Source organism: Stegostoma tigrinum, chromosome 38 (assembly GCF_030684315.1).
Source record: "Stegostoma tigrinum isolate sSteTig4 chromosome 38, sSteTig4.hap1, whole genome shotgun sequence".
Lineage (NCBI taxonomy): Eukaryota > Metazoa > Chordata > Chondrichthyes > Orectolobiformes > Stegostomatidae > Stegostoma > Stegostoma tigrinum.
In genome coordinates this window covers 25,310,256-25,326,517 of record NC_081391.1, presented here as the reverse complement: position 1 = coordinate 25,326,517, position 16,262 = coordinate 25,310,256, and positions in this window count along the sequence as shown.

Here is a 16,262-nt window from a genome sequence, read left to right as displayed (position 1 = left end):
ATATCAGAGATCAGCACTTCCCGACCCTTCCCCATTTCAATGCTTGAAAATTGTTATTGACACCGCACAGTGAAAATGGTGAGAGTGGGTGTGTGGGATTGGTGATGGATGGGTGATGTCACAGCGAGGATGATGGGGGTGGTGGGAGGGTGCGGGTAGGATGTGTGGCAAAGTGTTTGATTTCCAGGGTTTTTGAAGAAAGAAACAGGGTGGCACGGTGGCTCGGTGGTTAGCACTGCTGCCTCACAGCTCCAGGGACCTGTGTATGATTCTACCATTGGGTGAGCATCTGTGTGGAGTTTGCACATTCTCCCCGTGTCTGCGTGGGTTTTCTGTGGGTGCTCCGGTTTCCTCCCACAGTCCAAAGGCATACAGCTTAAGTGGACTGTCCATGGGAAATTGCCCAGAGTGATCAGGGATGTGTAGATTAAGAGGATTGGATTTTGGGGAATGTGGGGTTACAGAGATAGGGTAGCATGCTCTTTACAGGACTAGCAGTGACTCGATGGGTTGAATGGCCTCTTTCTGCAGCATCGGAATTATATGATTAATTTTCCGTGGCCCTTCATTTGATGCAGGGATGGAGTCTGGAAGATGGGTCAGCTAGGCCAGACTCACCATTAAAAACACACACGCAGGGTCACACAACCACCAAGTCCACACTTTGCAGCAGTCAGTAGCTGCCTCAGAATGTAGAGGGCTGGGAAATTTGAGAAACCCTGATGTTGATCAAATAACATCTAGAAGTTTTGGAAATGGATTGAGTATGAACTCCAAACAGACAAAAAACAACTGTGGCTAGAAGGAATACACTCAAAAACAATTTAGTAAAGATTGGAATGGATAGCGTTACACTGGAACAAGTCAGGATAGATTTGTTTATTTAGAACAAATGATGACAGATGATGGCAGAAGTAATGTAGAAGTTGGAAGAAGAATAAAGACAGCCAAAAGTAACTTTGTGGAAGTGAGAAATATCTTAATGATAAGAAAATCCAAACTAGCAACAAAGAAAAAAATCCCTAAGGCACAACATGCATCCACTTTCCGGTTTGTCTCAGAAATGTGGACAATAAGTAAAGATCTGTAGAGGGAAAAACAATGCCTTTGAGATGAGGATGCCAAGAACAATCCATATATAGGTTGCTGTTGTGTGAGGTAATGGTTCAGAAAGAGTTAATGATGAACCATGAGCTCCACCAAATCAGAAAATGTAACTCACTGTTTGGGTGGAGAATTGGGCAGTGTTGCATGAGATCCCAGTAGAGACAGACATATCTTTTCTGCTTGGTGATAGTTATAATTATGCCTAGCAAGTTAAGGTTAACTATATTCATCGTAATCATGTGATAAACTTGGGTTTTGTTGGGGTTAACTCTAACCCTGTCCCTCTTATTAAAAATCTCTTGTGGTTTGTCTTCTTTCCCTGGTAATTATACAGTCCTTTAGGTTCAGATTAGAAAGTAAGATTAGTGGAGAGCTCTCTTTATACTGAGGTAGTGTCCCTACCTCTGAGCCAGGAGGCCTGGGTTCCAGTCCCACCAAATCTAGAGGTGTGTCATAACATGAGGGTTAGGGGCAGAGAACTCCCCTAATCACCAGCGCCAGTGTGTGGTAACCAGACCTCAGCACAACATGATGATCAGTCATGGGCACCAATCTTGAGAGAGTTAAGGTCACAATCGTGGAGGAAATTCCTTTGATCCAGGAGAGAAACAGTTTCTGATTATTTGAGTTAACCATTTGAAGAACATTACTACTTGAAGAAGACACAGCCAACCAGCAGCTGAAATGAGTAAACCAATAAGCCAATCATCAACACAAGGAGGATGAAAGCAACATTACAAAGAAAACCTTCACCTTGGAGCTGGTTAGAAGTGCTGGGAAAAGAGGAAATGCTGACCTCGGGGGTAAGCAAGATTTCAGAACAGTTGTGTGTGAGCTCAGGGAGTAATGATAAAAATCTCCAAGGGTAAGGGGAGGAAGATTTCTCCCTAACTACGTGATGAGCAGGCTGGGTAGAGCAGAACGAAAAGGAAGTATTTATCTTGTCAAATGAACATCACCAGTATCAGGCTCCATGCGACACAGTTAGAGTAGCCATAAAATTAATCTATCCTAAGGCTGCAGAATTGGAAAACTTAGAGTTTATTTAAGGGGACAAAAAAGACACATTTAAGAGATTGAAGTTAAATCTACCAGAAGAAGAAAGTTATAAGGAGTTGCAGACTTTTCAAAGACCAGCAAACTCAGGATTTAGTCTGTGATTCAAGCTGGAAGGTTTCTTAAGGCAGGAGCCAAAGGACTTCATTTCAAAAATAATGCAAAGAACTAGGCACAGTGTTTGGGTCATGTAGTGTGTTAAAACATTCACTTCGTCTGTAAAGTAGTAGGAAAGCTCCGTCGCAGTCTCTGAAGGTGAAACACCCGAGAAGGAAGGAAACTACCATTTCGATTGTTAAAAAGGTGGGAAAATCCCAGGAAACAGTATACAGTGTGGAAGCAGGCCATTGGCCCATCAAGCCCATGTCAATGCTCCAGAGAGCATCTGACCCAGACCAACGCCCCAGTCCTATCCCTATAACCCTGCATTTTCCATGGTTAAACCCCTGGCCTGCACCTCCCTGGACACCACAGACAATTTCCCACGGCCGATCCACCCGGCCTGCACACCTTTGGACTGTGGGTGGAAACGGGAGCATCCGAGGGAAACCCACACAGACACAGGGAGAACATGCAAACTCCACACAGACAGTCACCTGAGGGTGGAATCAAACCTGGGTCCCCGGTGCTGTGACGCAGCGGTGCTAACCACGGAGCCACCGTGCCATACAAAGATACAGTATCAAAAACATATCCAGAAAATGATGGAGGAATTCACCGTATCTGACAGCATCTGCCGAGAGAGAGACCGAATTAAGGTTTTGGGTCTGATGGGACTTTTCTTCAGAATACACCAGTGATACATATTGCTAATTAACATGGTTTATTGCTTGAGTGAAGTTTTACTAGTTAACCGAATGTAGCATTTTAACAGAAGAAATCCATCACTGTTGCTGCTATACAGAATTGAATTTAAAAGCTTACAGACAAAGCAAATACTGCAATATCGCTATAATTGCGTGTAAAAGTTTGAACAGGCTTTAAGACGAAGGAATTTAAACAGTATTGATTTAATGTACAAATAAAGCCTTGAAAGTAGTATCGTTGTAAAAAATACTGAGATGTGACAGATTTAAAAAGCTTTAATGGAATTAGCATAAATAATCACATGAAAAAGAAAGGCAGGAAAAAAACTAATTCCAAAAATCTGCAATGTCAGAGATGGGTCATACATAACTCAGGGTTGGACGTTTTGGAGATGACAATTTAAAGCTGGATAAGTTAATATGCTGTCACAAACAAAGCTGTAAATTACCAAACTCTCAAAGAAGGCACAGATAGTATTAAAGAAGTTTTAAACGCAAATAAATTCCTTGATAAAGCAAGATTTCACAGAAAGAGTTCAGCGTCCAGGGGTATCTGTTGATAATTTAGTTAATGAGATCTACAGATTAGCAGAGGGTTGTGACGACAGAGCTTTGGAATCCAGATTCTGAAGGGACCAGAATTGTTGGAATAACGGATGAAACTTTGTCAGATTCTGTCCAGTCATTGATTGAGAGGTCAAAACCAGAGCAAGAGGTAAGCAGGAGAAGGTAAGAACATCCTGAGTGAGAGGCCGTCCAGGTGTGAGGGCAGCGGTTAACTGCTGATACAAAGCACTTCATGACATACATTCAGGGAAAGCAGCTTATTGGTGATTGGTGAGTATTTTGGTCTCTAAAGTAAAAGTCTGTTCTTTAGTCTGTGTTTGAGTCCCTTTTTATCTCTTTTTTTCTTAAAAGCAGATTGTTAAGGATAAGATTGATCTTAAATGAAAATGGAAAGAAATGTGGATACAGTAAATCAGGAACAAAAACAAAATTACTGGAAAAGCTCAGCAGATCTGGCAGCATCTGTGAAGGAAAAAACAGAATAAACATTTCAGGTCTGGTGACCCTTCCTCAGGCCCTTCACCGGACCTGAAACATTAACTCTGTTTTTTCCTTCACAGATGCTGCCAGACATGATAAGATTGTTAAGATTGTTCCTGCTGTAAAATATTTACAGTAAAATGTAAAGAGCAGAGATGCTACAGTAACAAGTTAAATTAAAGTAAACAGTTTTGGGAGGATGGGTGATGTGTTGCTGCTACAGTATGTGGACGCTGCTGGGCATTGGTGATCCTGGGTGAACATGCCTGTAGTAATTAATGCAGCTTGAGGGACTTTGGATCTGAGTTGAGGAATCAGAGTCAGAATTACAGGCATTATGCCCATTAGGAAGGGGCAAACTTAGCTTGACTCCTTGTTTCAGGAAGCAGTTCTACCCCTCAGTTTCAGCAATTCAAATCTGATCAGTGTTCAGGGACAGAAGGGAGTGACTGCAGGTGAGGCAGGTCTGAGGACCAGGAGGGTAGTGTTTGAGGAGCCGCAACCCCTACAATTTTCCAGCAGTTAGGGGTTCTTGCAAGCTGTGTGGGTGAGCGTGGGGTCTGCTGAGAGGATGAGGAAACTGACTCAAGCATCGTAGTTCGGGAGCCATTCAAGTCCAGGAGTGGGGGGGGGGGGGGCGTGAATAGTGAAATAGAAATGTGGTGGTGGTAGGGGCCAGTATAATTAGGGGAATATCTGCTGCTCAGTGCAGCCGGGAGCAGGAATCCTGAAGGCTCTCCTGCTGCCTGGTGCCAGGGTTAGGAACATCTCCTTGGGCCTGGGGAAGAATATGGAGAGGGAGAGAAGGGGAGAGCTCCAGCTGCCATTATCCACGTCAGTATCAATGACATTGATGGGACCAGAAAGGAACTTCTGCTGAAAGAATTTGAACAATTTGGAAATAAATGAGAAAGCAGGCCCTCCAAGGCCATAATCTCCGGGTCACTCCCTGAGCCACGAGCTAATGGGCACAGGGTAAATAAAGTGAAGGACTTTAACGTGTGGCTCTGAGATTGGTGTGGGAGGATTGTGTGACACTGGCACCAGTACTGGGCTAAAAGGGAGCTGCTCTACTGGTATGGGATTCACTAGAACTATGTCCTGGCGAAATGAGTAACTCGGGCTGTAGAGAGGGATTGAATTGGATTAGAATGGGATAGGATTCTGGAGCGGGGGTACGTAAATTCACCAGACGAGGGGATACACCAGCATTGCAGGCAGCTGATTAGGCTGTGATACCCAGAGTGGGACGGGAAGGCACAGAGTGTGCAAACAGAATAAATAGCGTCACGATGGGGAAAAAAACGGGACAAAGGCCAAACTTTGTGTTGCTTTACTTAAATGCGTGGAGTAGACGAAGGGGAAGGTTGTCGTGTCGTGGTCATATCACAAGATTAATATCGCAGAATGTGAGGTCATAGGTTGGAATCCCAATGGTAAAATTTGAATTTAAATGTTAATTCAATAAAAGTTTGGAGCTTAAAAAATGTGAGCCTAATAGGACAATTGTATATAGGAGCAGAATTAGGCCATTCAGCCCATCAAGTCTGCTCTGCCATTCGATCATGGCTGTTCTCAACCCATTCTTCTTTTCCCCATAACCCTTGACCCCTTTACTAATCAAGAAACTATCTATCTCTGTCTTAAAAACATTCAATGGCTTGGCCTCCACAGATTTTAGCAGCAATAAGTTCCACAGATTCACCACTCTCAGGTTGAAGTAATTCCTTTAAAGTTTTTGAGAAGAAATTCCTCCTCATCTAAAGGGTCGTCCCTTCACTCTGAGGCTGTGTGCTCTGGTCCTAGTACCTCCTGTAGTCAAGAGTCATACAGTCACACAGCATGCCCAACCAGTCCATGCTGAGCATGTTCCCAAACGAAACCTGTCCCACCTGCCTGTAAAAATAGCCCCTCACGTCGCTTTTAAATCTTCCTCCTCTCACGTTAAAAATATGCCCCCTGGTCTTGAAATCCCCCACCCTGGGGAAAAGACATCTGCCACTCCTCATATCCATACCCCACATGATTTTTTAGGCCACCGTAAGGTCACCCTCAACCTCCTACCCTCCAGTGAAAAACTCCATCCAGCCTATCCTTTTAACTCCAGCCTATTAGGGAGGGGATGGGTAAATGAAATGAACTCCCTGATACTCACTTTATGAGCAACATGTGACAATTTATTTATCTGACTCTAACTGTGAACAAATTAACAGAACCACTAACAAACCAAACAACTGCCCCCTTACTTCTAACTATTCCTGAATAAAACAAAATTCTAATGGTATGCTGTTCCAATAAATACAGGTCCCACTCATACAAACTTCAGAGAATTATGTACCTGAACCTCCAGGTCTCTTGGTTCTACAACACTACCAATGGCCCTACTTTTAATTGTGTAAGCTCTGTCCTTGTTTATTATACCAAAATGCAATACCTTGCTTTCATCCAAATTACGTTCCATCTGCCACTTGTCAGCCCATTAACCCAACTGATCCAGATCTCTTTGCAAGTGTAGGTAACCTTATTCACTGTCCACTATACCACCAGCTTTGGTATCACCCGCAAACTTACTAACTCTGCTTTCTATATTCTGATCTAAAACATTTATATAAATGACAAACAAAAACGGATAACCAATCCCTGTGAAATACCGATGGTCACAGGCCTCCAGTCTAAAGTAGTAACACCTTCTCCATGTCCACTGTATCCAGGCCTTGGTATTCTGAGTTCAGTCAAGTCCCTCTTTATCCTTCTAAACTCGATCCCGTACAGACCCAGATTCCTCAACAACTCCTCATATGACAAGCATTTCATGCCTGGGATCTTTCTTGTAAATCCTCTCTGGACCCTCTCCAATGCCAGCACACCCTTTCTTCGATGTGGGGCTCAAAAACTGTTCACAATATTCCAAATGCAGTCTGACCAGAGCCTTATGCAGCATCAGCAGTACATCCCACCTGTTGTGTTCCAGCCTTCTTGAAATGAATGCTAATATTGCATTTGCCTTCCAAATTGCCAGCTGAACCTGCATGTTAGCCTTAATCGAATCCTGAACCAGAACTCCTAAATCAATTTGTGCTTCAGATTTCTGAAACCTTTCCCCATTTAGAAAATAAACTACACCTCTATTCTTCCAAACAAATTGAATAACCTCACACTTTCCCACATTGTATTCCATCTGTCTCTTTGCTCCTAGTCTGTCCAAGTCTGTCTGCAGCATCCCGGCTTCCTCAACACTACCTGTCCCTCCACCTATCTCTGTGTCATCTGCAAACTTAGCAACAGGCCCTTCACCCCCATCATTAATGTAGAATGTGAATAGTTGTGATCCCAACATTACCCCCAGCGGAACTCCATTAGTCACTGGCTGCCATCCTGGAAAAGACCCCTTTATCCCCACCCTCTGCCTTCTGCCAGTCAGCCAATCCTCTATCCATGCCAGTACCTCGCCCCTGTTGCCATCGGCTCTTACCTTAGTTAGCAGCCTCCTGTACTGCACTCTGCCAAAGACCTTCTGGAAATCCAAATAGATCACATCCACTGGCTCTTCCTTGTCCTACTGGCTCATTAAGTCCTCAAACAATTTTTACAGATTTGTCAGGCGTGACCTCCCCCTGATGGTGCTGTGCAGATTCAGCCCTATTTTACCATGCACTCCCAAATACCCCTCAACGATGGATTCGAAAATCTTAGCAACAGCTGGGGTCAGGCTCACCAGCCTTCAGTTCCCTGTCTTCTGACTCCCTCCCTTCTTAAACAGGGGTGTTACATTAGCCATTTTCCAGTCCTATGGGACTCTCCCTGACTCCAGTGTTTCCCGAAAGATCACCACTAATGTCTCCTCTACCTCCCCAGCTATCTCCTTCAGAACTCTGGGATGTGGTCTATCCTGGTCACGGTGATTTATCCACCTTCAGACCTTACAGCTTCCCCAGCGCCTTCTCTTTAGTGATGGTCACTACACTCCCCTCTGTCCCCCTGAACTCTCCTGAAGTTCTGGTGCGCTGCTGATATCTTCCTCTGTGAAAACAGACGCAAACTACCGACTACATTTCTGAAGAAGGGTTTAGGCCTTCACCATCAGCTTTCCTGCTCCTCTGATGCTGCTTGGCCTGCTGTGTTCATCCAGCTCTACACCATGTTATCTGCAAACTCCCTGTTCAGTTCCTCTGCCATTTCTTTGTAACCCATTACTATTGCTCTAACCTCATTTTCCTGTCACCCAATGGCCACTTTGGCTTCTCCTTTACCTTAAATGTGTAGATAAAAATAAATTCTTGCGATTTTCACTTATATTATTAACTAGTTTACCCTCATATTTCACCTCTTCCTCCCTTATTCCTGTTTTCGTTGTCCCCTGCTGGTTTTTAAAGGCTCCCCAATCCTCTGGCCTCCCACTAATCTTCACCACATTGTGTGCTTTCCCTTTTGTGTTTATGCTGTCCCTGACTCCCCTTGTCAGCCATGGTTGCCTTGTCCTCCCCTCGGTATGTTTCTGCTTCCTTGGGATTAATTTCTGCTGTGCCTCGTCAATTATCCCCCAAAATCTCCTGCCCTTACTGCTCCACCATCTTCCCTTCCAATCAACTCTGGCCAGCTCCTCCCTCATATCTTTGTAGTTACCTTCACTCAAATGTAACACCGTGACTTCTGATTCCAGCTTCTTCCTCTCAAACTGCCGGGTCAATGCTATCAGATAATGGTCACTGCCCCCGGGGGGTTCCTTCACCTTCACCTCCCTAATCAGGTCTGTCTCATTACACATCACCAATTTCAAATTTCCTTGTACCACAAGCTGCTCCAAAAAAAATCTCAAAGACATTCCACAAATTCCTTTTCTTGGGATCTGCTACCAACCTGATTTTCCCAAATTGCACACTGAAGACCCCCATGATGAGTGTAATAGTGCCTTCCTCACATGCCTTTTCCATCTCCTAATTTATTTTCAGTCCCACATCCTGACTACTGCTGGGATCTGGGATCATGGAACCATTGTTGATTGTTCTTAAAACCCACCTGGTTCACCAGTGTCCTTTAGTGAAGGAAACTGGAAACCTTACCTGGTTTGGCTTACACGTGACTCCACACCCACAGTGATACGGCTCACTCTTAACTGTCCTCTGGGCAGTTAGGAATGGGCACTAGGTGGTGGCCTATCCCGTGAACAAATAAAACAAAGCAAAAGGATTAACAGCACATATAATTATTAAAGGGTCTGATCTTATAGTGATTCAGAGACACAGTGACAGGAGCTCAAAGCTGCAAACTGGTAAACAGGACTTGACACGTTAGCTTTATCAGATGCTTGCAGACCTGCTGAGTTTCTCCAACATTTTCTGTGTTTGGTTTATTGCATCAACCAAGGGCAAGGACTGAGGTCCACACCGGGCACACTCTCCCAGCTGGCTTTTATGCTCATTCATAGGATGTGAGTGTCACTGACTTGTCCTGGAATGTTATAAAAATACAAAATTGTCTTTTCCTCACCTTCCTCTCAGGGATACAAATCAAGATAGGAGGAGGCCATTCAGCCCTTTGGCCTGCTGTTCCATTCAATAAGATTGCAGCTCATCTAATTTTAACCTCAGCTCGGTGTTCCTGCATATCCCCCGACAATCTTTCTCCCCCTTGGTCAGCAAGGATCTATTTCCCTCTGCCTTCAAAATATTGAACGATTCTGCATCCACTGCCTTTTGAGGAAGGTAGCTCCAAAGACTCTCAACTGTTTGAGAGAAAAACAATGTTTCCTCCTCTCTGTTTTAAATGTGTGACTCTTTATTTTTTGAATTATGACCCTTAAGTCTAGATTAGATTCCCTATAGTGTGGAAACAGGCCCTTCGGCCCCACAAGTCCACACCGCCCCTTGAAGCATCCCACCCAGACCCGTCCCCCTATAACCCACACACCCATGAACACTAGGGCAATTTAGCACAGCCAATCCATCTAGCCTGCACATCTTTGGACTGTGGGAGGAAACCGGAGCACCCGGAGGAAACCCACGCAGACACGGGGACAACGTGCAAACTCCACACAGGCAGTAGCCCAAGTCTGGAATCGAACCTGGGTCCCTGGCACTGTGAGGCTACAGTGCTAACCACTGAGCCACCGTGCCGCCCTTAGATTCTCCAACAAGATGAAGCATCCCTTGCCCTTCCACCCGGTCACATCCCCTGAGGACATGGATCAGGAGTTTTTGGGATTGCTGGAATGTGGCCCTTTTGGGGCTCCAGCACAGGCTCTGCATTTTAAAATGCAGCAGACCCTGAGCCTTTGCTGCCCCCTCCTGGGCTGGGCACAGAGTGGCAGCTGGAAATGACCAGCTGATCGGCGAAGCACCGCTTGCAATCTGTGTCGGACTGAGAGAGTGTGATAGCATCCCTACTTCTGAACCAGGAGGCCCAGGATCAAGATACACATGTTCCAGAGCTGTGTAATAACACCTCTGAGCAAACAGATGAGAAAAATTAAAAACAAACTATGCTCCTGTATGAGGAGAAGCAGACAGAACACTTGGATCAAAGGAAGACTTGCCTGGAGATAACACTTGCCATGAACAAAGCATGTTGAATGCTGCCTGAAGCCAGGGGGGTAATGTTGGAGCATGGTGAAGCGAGAAATACCTCACAGAAAGATCCCAACAGCAGGAGGAAACTGCTCCCGATCATAACTGGAAAGGACTTTTTTACACCTTCATCAGAAAGATAGGTTTTCCAACAGTGCAGCACTCCCTCAGCACTGACCCTCCGACAGTGCGGCGCTCCCTCAGCACTGACCCTCCGACAGTGCCCACTCCCTCAGCACTGACCCTCCGACAGTGCCCACTCCCTCAGCACTGACCCTCCGACAGTGCCCATTCCCTCAGCACTGACCCTCCGACAGTGCCCACTCCCTCAGCACTGACCCTCCGACAGTGCCCACTCCCTCAGCACTGACCCTCCGACAGTGCCCACTCCCTCAGCACTGACCCTCCGACAGTGCCCACTCCCTCAGCACTGACTCTGTGACAGTGCCCACACCCTCAGCACTGACCCTCCGACAGTGCCCACTCCCTCAGCACTGACCCTCCGACAGTGCCCACTCCCTCAGCACTGACCCTCCGACAGTGCCCACTCCCTCACCACTGACCCTCCGACAGTGCCCACTCCCTCAGCACTGACTCTGTGACAGTGCCCACACCCTCAGCACTGACCCTCCGACAGTGCCCACTCCCTCAGCACTGACCCTCCGACAGTGCCCACTCCCTCAGCACTGACCCTCCAACAGTGCCCACTCCCTCAACACTGACCCTCCGACAGTGCCCACTCCCTCAGCACTGACCCTCCGACAGTGCCCACTCCCTCACCACTGACCCTCCGACAGTGCCCACTCCCTCAGCACTGACCCTCCGACAGTGCCCACTCCCTCAGCACTGACTCTGTGACAGTGCCCACACCCTCAGCACTGACCCTCCGACAGTGCCCCCTCCCTCAGCACTGACCCTCCGACAGTGCCCACTCCCTCAGCACTGACCCTCCGACAGTGCAGCACTCCCTCAGCACTGACCCTCCGACAGTACGGCACTCCCTCAGTACTGACCCTCCGACAGTGCCCGTTCGCTCAGCACTGACACTCCGACAGTGCCCACACCCTCAGCACTGACCCTCCGACAGTGCCCGCTCCCTCAGCACTGACCCTCCGACAGTGCCCACACCCTCAGCACTGACCCTCCGACAGTGCCCGCTTCCCTCAGCACTGACCCTCCGACAGTTCCCACTCCCTCAGCACTGACCCTCCGACAGTGCCCACTCCCTCAGCACTGACCCTCCGACAGTGCCCACTCCCTCAGCACTGACCCTCCGACAGTGCCCGCTTCCCTCAGCACTGACCCTCCGACAGTGCCCACTCCCTCAGCACTGACCCTCCGACAGTGCCCACTCCCTCAGCACTGACCCTCCGACAGTGCAGCACTCCCTCAGCACTGACCCTCCGACAGTGCCCACTCCCTCAGCACTGACCCTCCGACAGTGCCCACTCCCTCAGCACTGACCCTCCGACAGTGCCCACACCCTCAGCACTGACCCTCCGACAGTGCGGCGCTCCCTCAGCACTGACCCTCCGACAGTGCGGAGCTCCCTCAGCACTGACGTTCCGACAGAGCGGCACTCCCTCAGCACTGACGTTCCGACAGTGTGGCGCTCCCTCAGCACTGACCCTCCGACAGTGCCCACTCCCTCAGCACTGACCCTCCGACAGTGCCCACTCCCTCAGCACTGACCCTCCGACAGTGCCCACTCCCTCAGCACTGACCCTCCGGCAGTGCGGCGCTCCCTCAACACTGACCCTCCAACAGTGTGGCGCTCCCTCAGCACTGACCCTCAGACAGTGCCCGCTCCCGCAGCACTGACCCTCCAACAGTGCCCACTCCCTCAGCACTGACCCTCCGACAGTGCCCACACCCTCAGCACTGACCCTCCGACAGTGCGGCGCTCCCTCAGCACTGACCCTCCGACAGTGCGGAGCTCCCTCAGCACTGACGTTCCGACAGAGCGGCACTCCCTCAGCACTGACGTTCCGACAGTGTGGCGCTCCCTCAGCACTGACCCTCCGACAGTGCCCACTCCCTCAGCACTGACCCTCCGACAGTGCCCACTCCCTCAGCACTGACCCTCCGACAGTGCTGCGCTCCCTCAGCACTGACCCTCTGACAGTGTGGCATTCCCACAGCACTGACCCAGCGACAGTGCGGCGCTCCCTCAGCACTGACCCTCCGACAGTGCGGAGCTCCCTCAGCACTGACGTTCCGACAGTGTGGCGCTCCCTCAGCACTGACCCTCCGACAGTGCGGCGCTCCCTCAGCACTGACCCTCCGACAGTGCCCACTCCCTCAGCACTGACCCTCCGACAGTGCCCACTCCCTCAGCACTGACCCTCCGACAGTGCCCACTCCCTCAGCACTGACCCTCCGACAGTGCCCTCTCCCTCACCACTGACCCTCCGACAGTGCCCACTCCCTCAGCACTGACCCTCCGACAGTGCCCACTCCCTCAGCACTGACCCTCCGACAGTGCCCACTCCCTCAGCACTGACCCTCCAACAGTGCCCACTCCCTCAACACTGACCCTCCGACAGTGCCCACTCCCTCAGCACTGACCCTCCGACAGTGCCCACTCCCTCACCACTGACCCTCCGACAGTGCCCACTCCCTCAGCACTGACCCTCCGACAGTGCCCACTCCCTCAGCACTGACTCTGTGACAGTGCCCACACCCTCAGCACTGACCCTCCGACAGTGCCCCCTCCCTCAGCACTGACCCTCCGACAGTGCCCACTCCCTCAGCACTGACCCTCCGACAGTGCAGCACTCCCTCAGCACTGACCCTCCGACAGTACGGCACTCCCTCAGTACTGACCCTCCGACAGTGCCCGTTCGCTCAGCACTGACACTCCGACAGTGCCCACACCCTCAGCACTGACCCTCCGACAGTGCCCGCTCCCTCAGCACTGACCCTCCGACAGTGCCCACACCCTCAGCACTGACCCTCCGACAGTGCCCGCTTCCCTCAGCACTGACCCTCCGACAGTTCCCACTCCCTCAGCACTGACCCTCCGACAGTGCCCACTCCCTCAGCACTGACCCTCCGACAGTGCCCACTCCCTCAGCACTGACCCTCCGACAGTGCCCGCTTCCCTCAGCACTGACCCTCCGACAGTGCCCACTCCCTCAGCACTGACCCTCCGACAGTGCCCACTCCCTCAGCACTGACCCTCCGACAGTGCAGCACTCCCTCAGCACTGACCCTCCGACAGTGCCCACTCCCTCAGCACTGACCCTCCGACAGTGCCCACTCCCTCAGCACTGACCCTCCGACAGTGCCCACACCCTCAGCACTGACCCTCCGACAGTGCGGCGCTCCCTCAGCACTGACCCTCCGACAGTGCGGAGCTCCCTCAGCACTGACGTTCCGACAGAGCGGCACTCCCTCAGCACTGACGTTCCGACAGTGTGGCGCTCCCTCAGCACTGACCCTCCGACAGTGCCCACTCCCTCAGCACTGACCCTCCGACAGTGCCCACTCCCTCAGCACTGACCCTCCGACAGTGCCCACTCCCTCAGCACTGACCCTCCGGCAGTGCGGCGCTCCCTCAACACTGACCCTCCAACAGTGTGGCGCTCCCTCAGCACTGACCCTCAGACAGTGCCCGCTCCCGCAGCACTGACCCTCCAACAGTGCCCACTCCCTCAGCACTGACCCTCCGACAGTGCCCACACCCTCAGCACTGACCCTCCGACAGTGCGGCGCTCCCTCAGCACTGACCCTCCGACAGTGCGGAGCTCCCTCAGCACTGACGTTCCGACAGAGCGGCACTCCCTCAGCACTGACGTTCCGACAGTGTGGCGCTCCCTCAGCACTGACCCTCCGACAGTGCCCACTCCCTCAGCACTGACCCTCCGACAGTGCCCACTCCCTCAGCACTGACCCTCCGACAGTGCTGCGCTCCCTCAGCACTGACCCTCTGACAGTGTGGCATTCCCACAGCACTGACCCAGCGACAGTGCGGCGCTCCCTCAGCACTGACCCTCCGACAGTGCGGAGCTCCCTCAGCACTGACGTTCCGACAGTGTGGCGCTCCCTCAGCACTGACCCTCCGACAGTGCGGCGCTCCCTCAGCACTGACCCTCCGACAGTGCCCACTCCCTCAGCACTGACCCTCCGACAGTGCCCACTCCCTCAGCACTGACCCTCCGACAGTGCCCACTCCCTCAGCACTGACCCTCCGACAGTGCCCTCTCCCTCACCACTGACCCTCCGACAGTGCCCACTCCCTCAGCACTGACCCTCCGACAGTGCCCACTCCCTCAGCACTGACTCTGTGACAGTGCCCCCTCCCTCAGCACTGACCCTCCGACAGTGCCCCCTCCCTCAGCACTGACCCTCCGACAGTGCCCACTCCCTCAGCAGTGACCCTCCGACAGTGCAGCACTCCCTCAGCACTGACCCTCCGACAGTACGGCACTCCCTCAGCACTGACCCTCCGACAGTGCCCGTTCCCTCAGCACTGACCCTCCGACAGTGCCCACACCCTCAGCACTGACCCTCCGACAGTGCCCGCTCCCTCAGCACTGACCCTCCGACAGTGCCCACACCCTCAGCACTGACCCTCCGACAGTGCCCGCTTCCCTCAGCACTGACCCTCCGACAGTGCCCACTCCCTCAGCACTGACCCTCCAACAGTGCCCACTCCCTCAGCACTGACCCTCCGACAGTGCAGCACTCCCTCAGCACTGACCCTCCGACAGTGCCCACTCCCTCAGCACTGACCCTCCGACAGTGCCCACTCCCTCAGCACTGACCCTCCGACAGTGCCCGCTTCCCTCAGCACTGACCCTCCGACAGTGCCCACTCCCTCAGCACTGACCCTCCGACAGTGCCCACTCCCTCAGCACTGACCCTCCGACAGTGCCCACTCCCTCAGCACTGACCCTCCGACAGTGCAGCACTCCCTCAGCACTGACCCTCCGACAGTGCCCACTCCCTCAGCACTGACCCTCCGACAGTGCCCACTCCCTCTGTACTGACTCTCCGACAGTGCCCACTCCCTCAGCACTGACCCTCCGACAGTGCCCACACCCTCAGCACTGACCCTCCGACAGTGCGGCGCTCCCTCAGCACTGACCCTCCGACAGTGCGGAGCTCCCTCAGCACTGACGTTCCGACAGAGCGGCACTCCCTCAGCACTGACGTTCCGACAGTGTGGCGCTCCCTCAGCACTGACCCTCCGACAGTGCCCACTCCCTCAGCACTGACCCTCCGACAGTGCCCACTCCCTCAGCACTGACCCTCCGGCAGTGCGGCGCTCCCTCAACACTGACCCTCCAACAGTGTGGCGCTCCCTCAGCACTGACCCTCCGACAGTGCCCGCTCCCGCAGCACTGACCCTCCGACAGTGCCCACTCCCTCAGCACTGACCCTCCGACAGTGCCCACACCCTCAGCACTGACCCTCCGACAGTGCGGCGCTCCCTCAGCACTGACCCTCCGACAGTGCGGAGCTCCCTCAGCACTGACGTTCCGACAGAGCGGCACTCCCTCAGCACTGACGTTCCGACAGTGTGGCGCTCCCTCAGCACTGACCCTCCGACAGTGCCCACTCCCTCAGCACTGACCCTCCGACAGTGCCCACTCCCTCAGCACTGACCCTCCGACAGTGCTGCGCTCCCTCAGCACTGACCCTCTGACAGTGTGGCATTCCCACAGCACTGACCCAG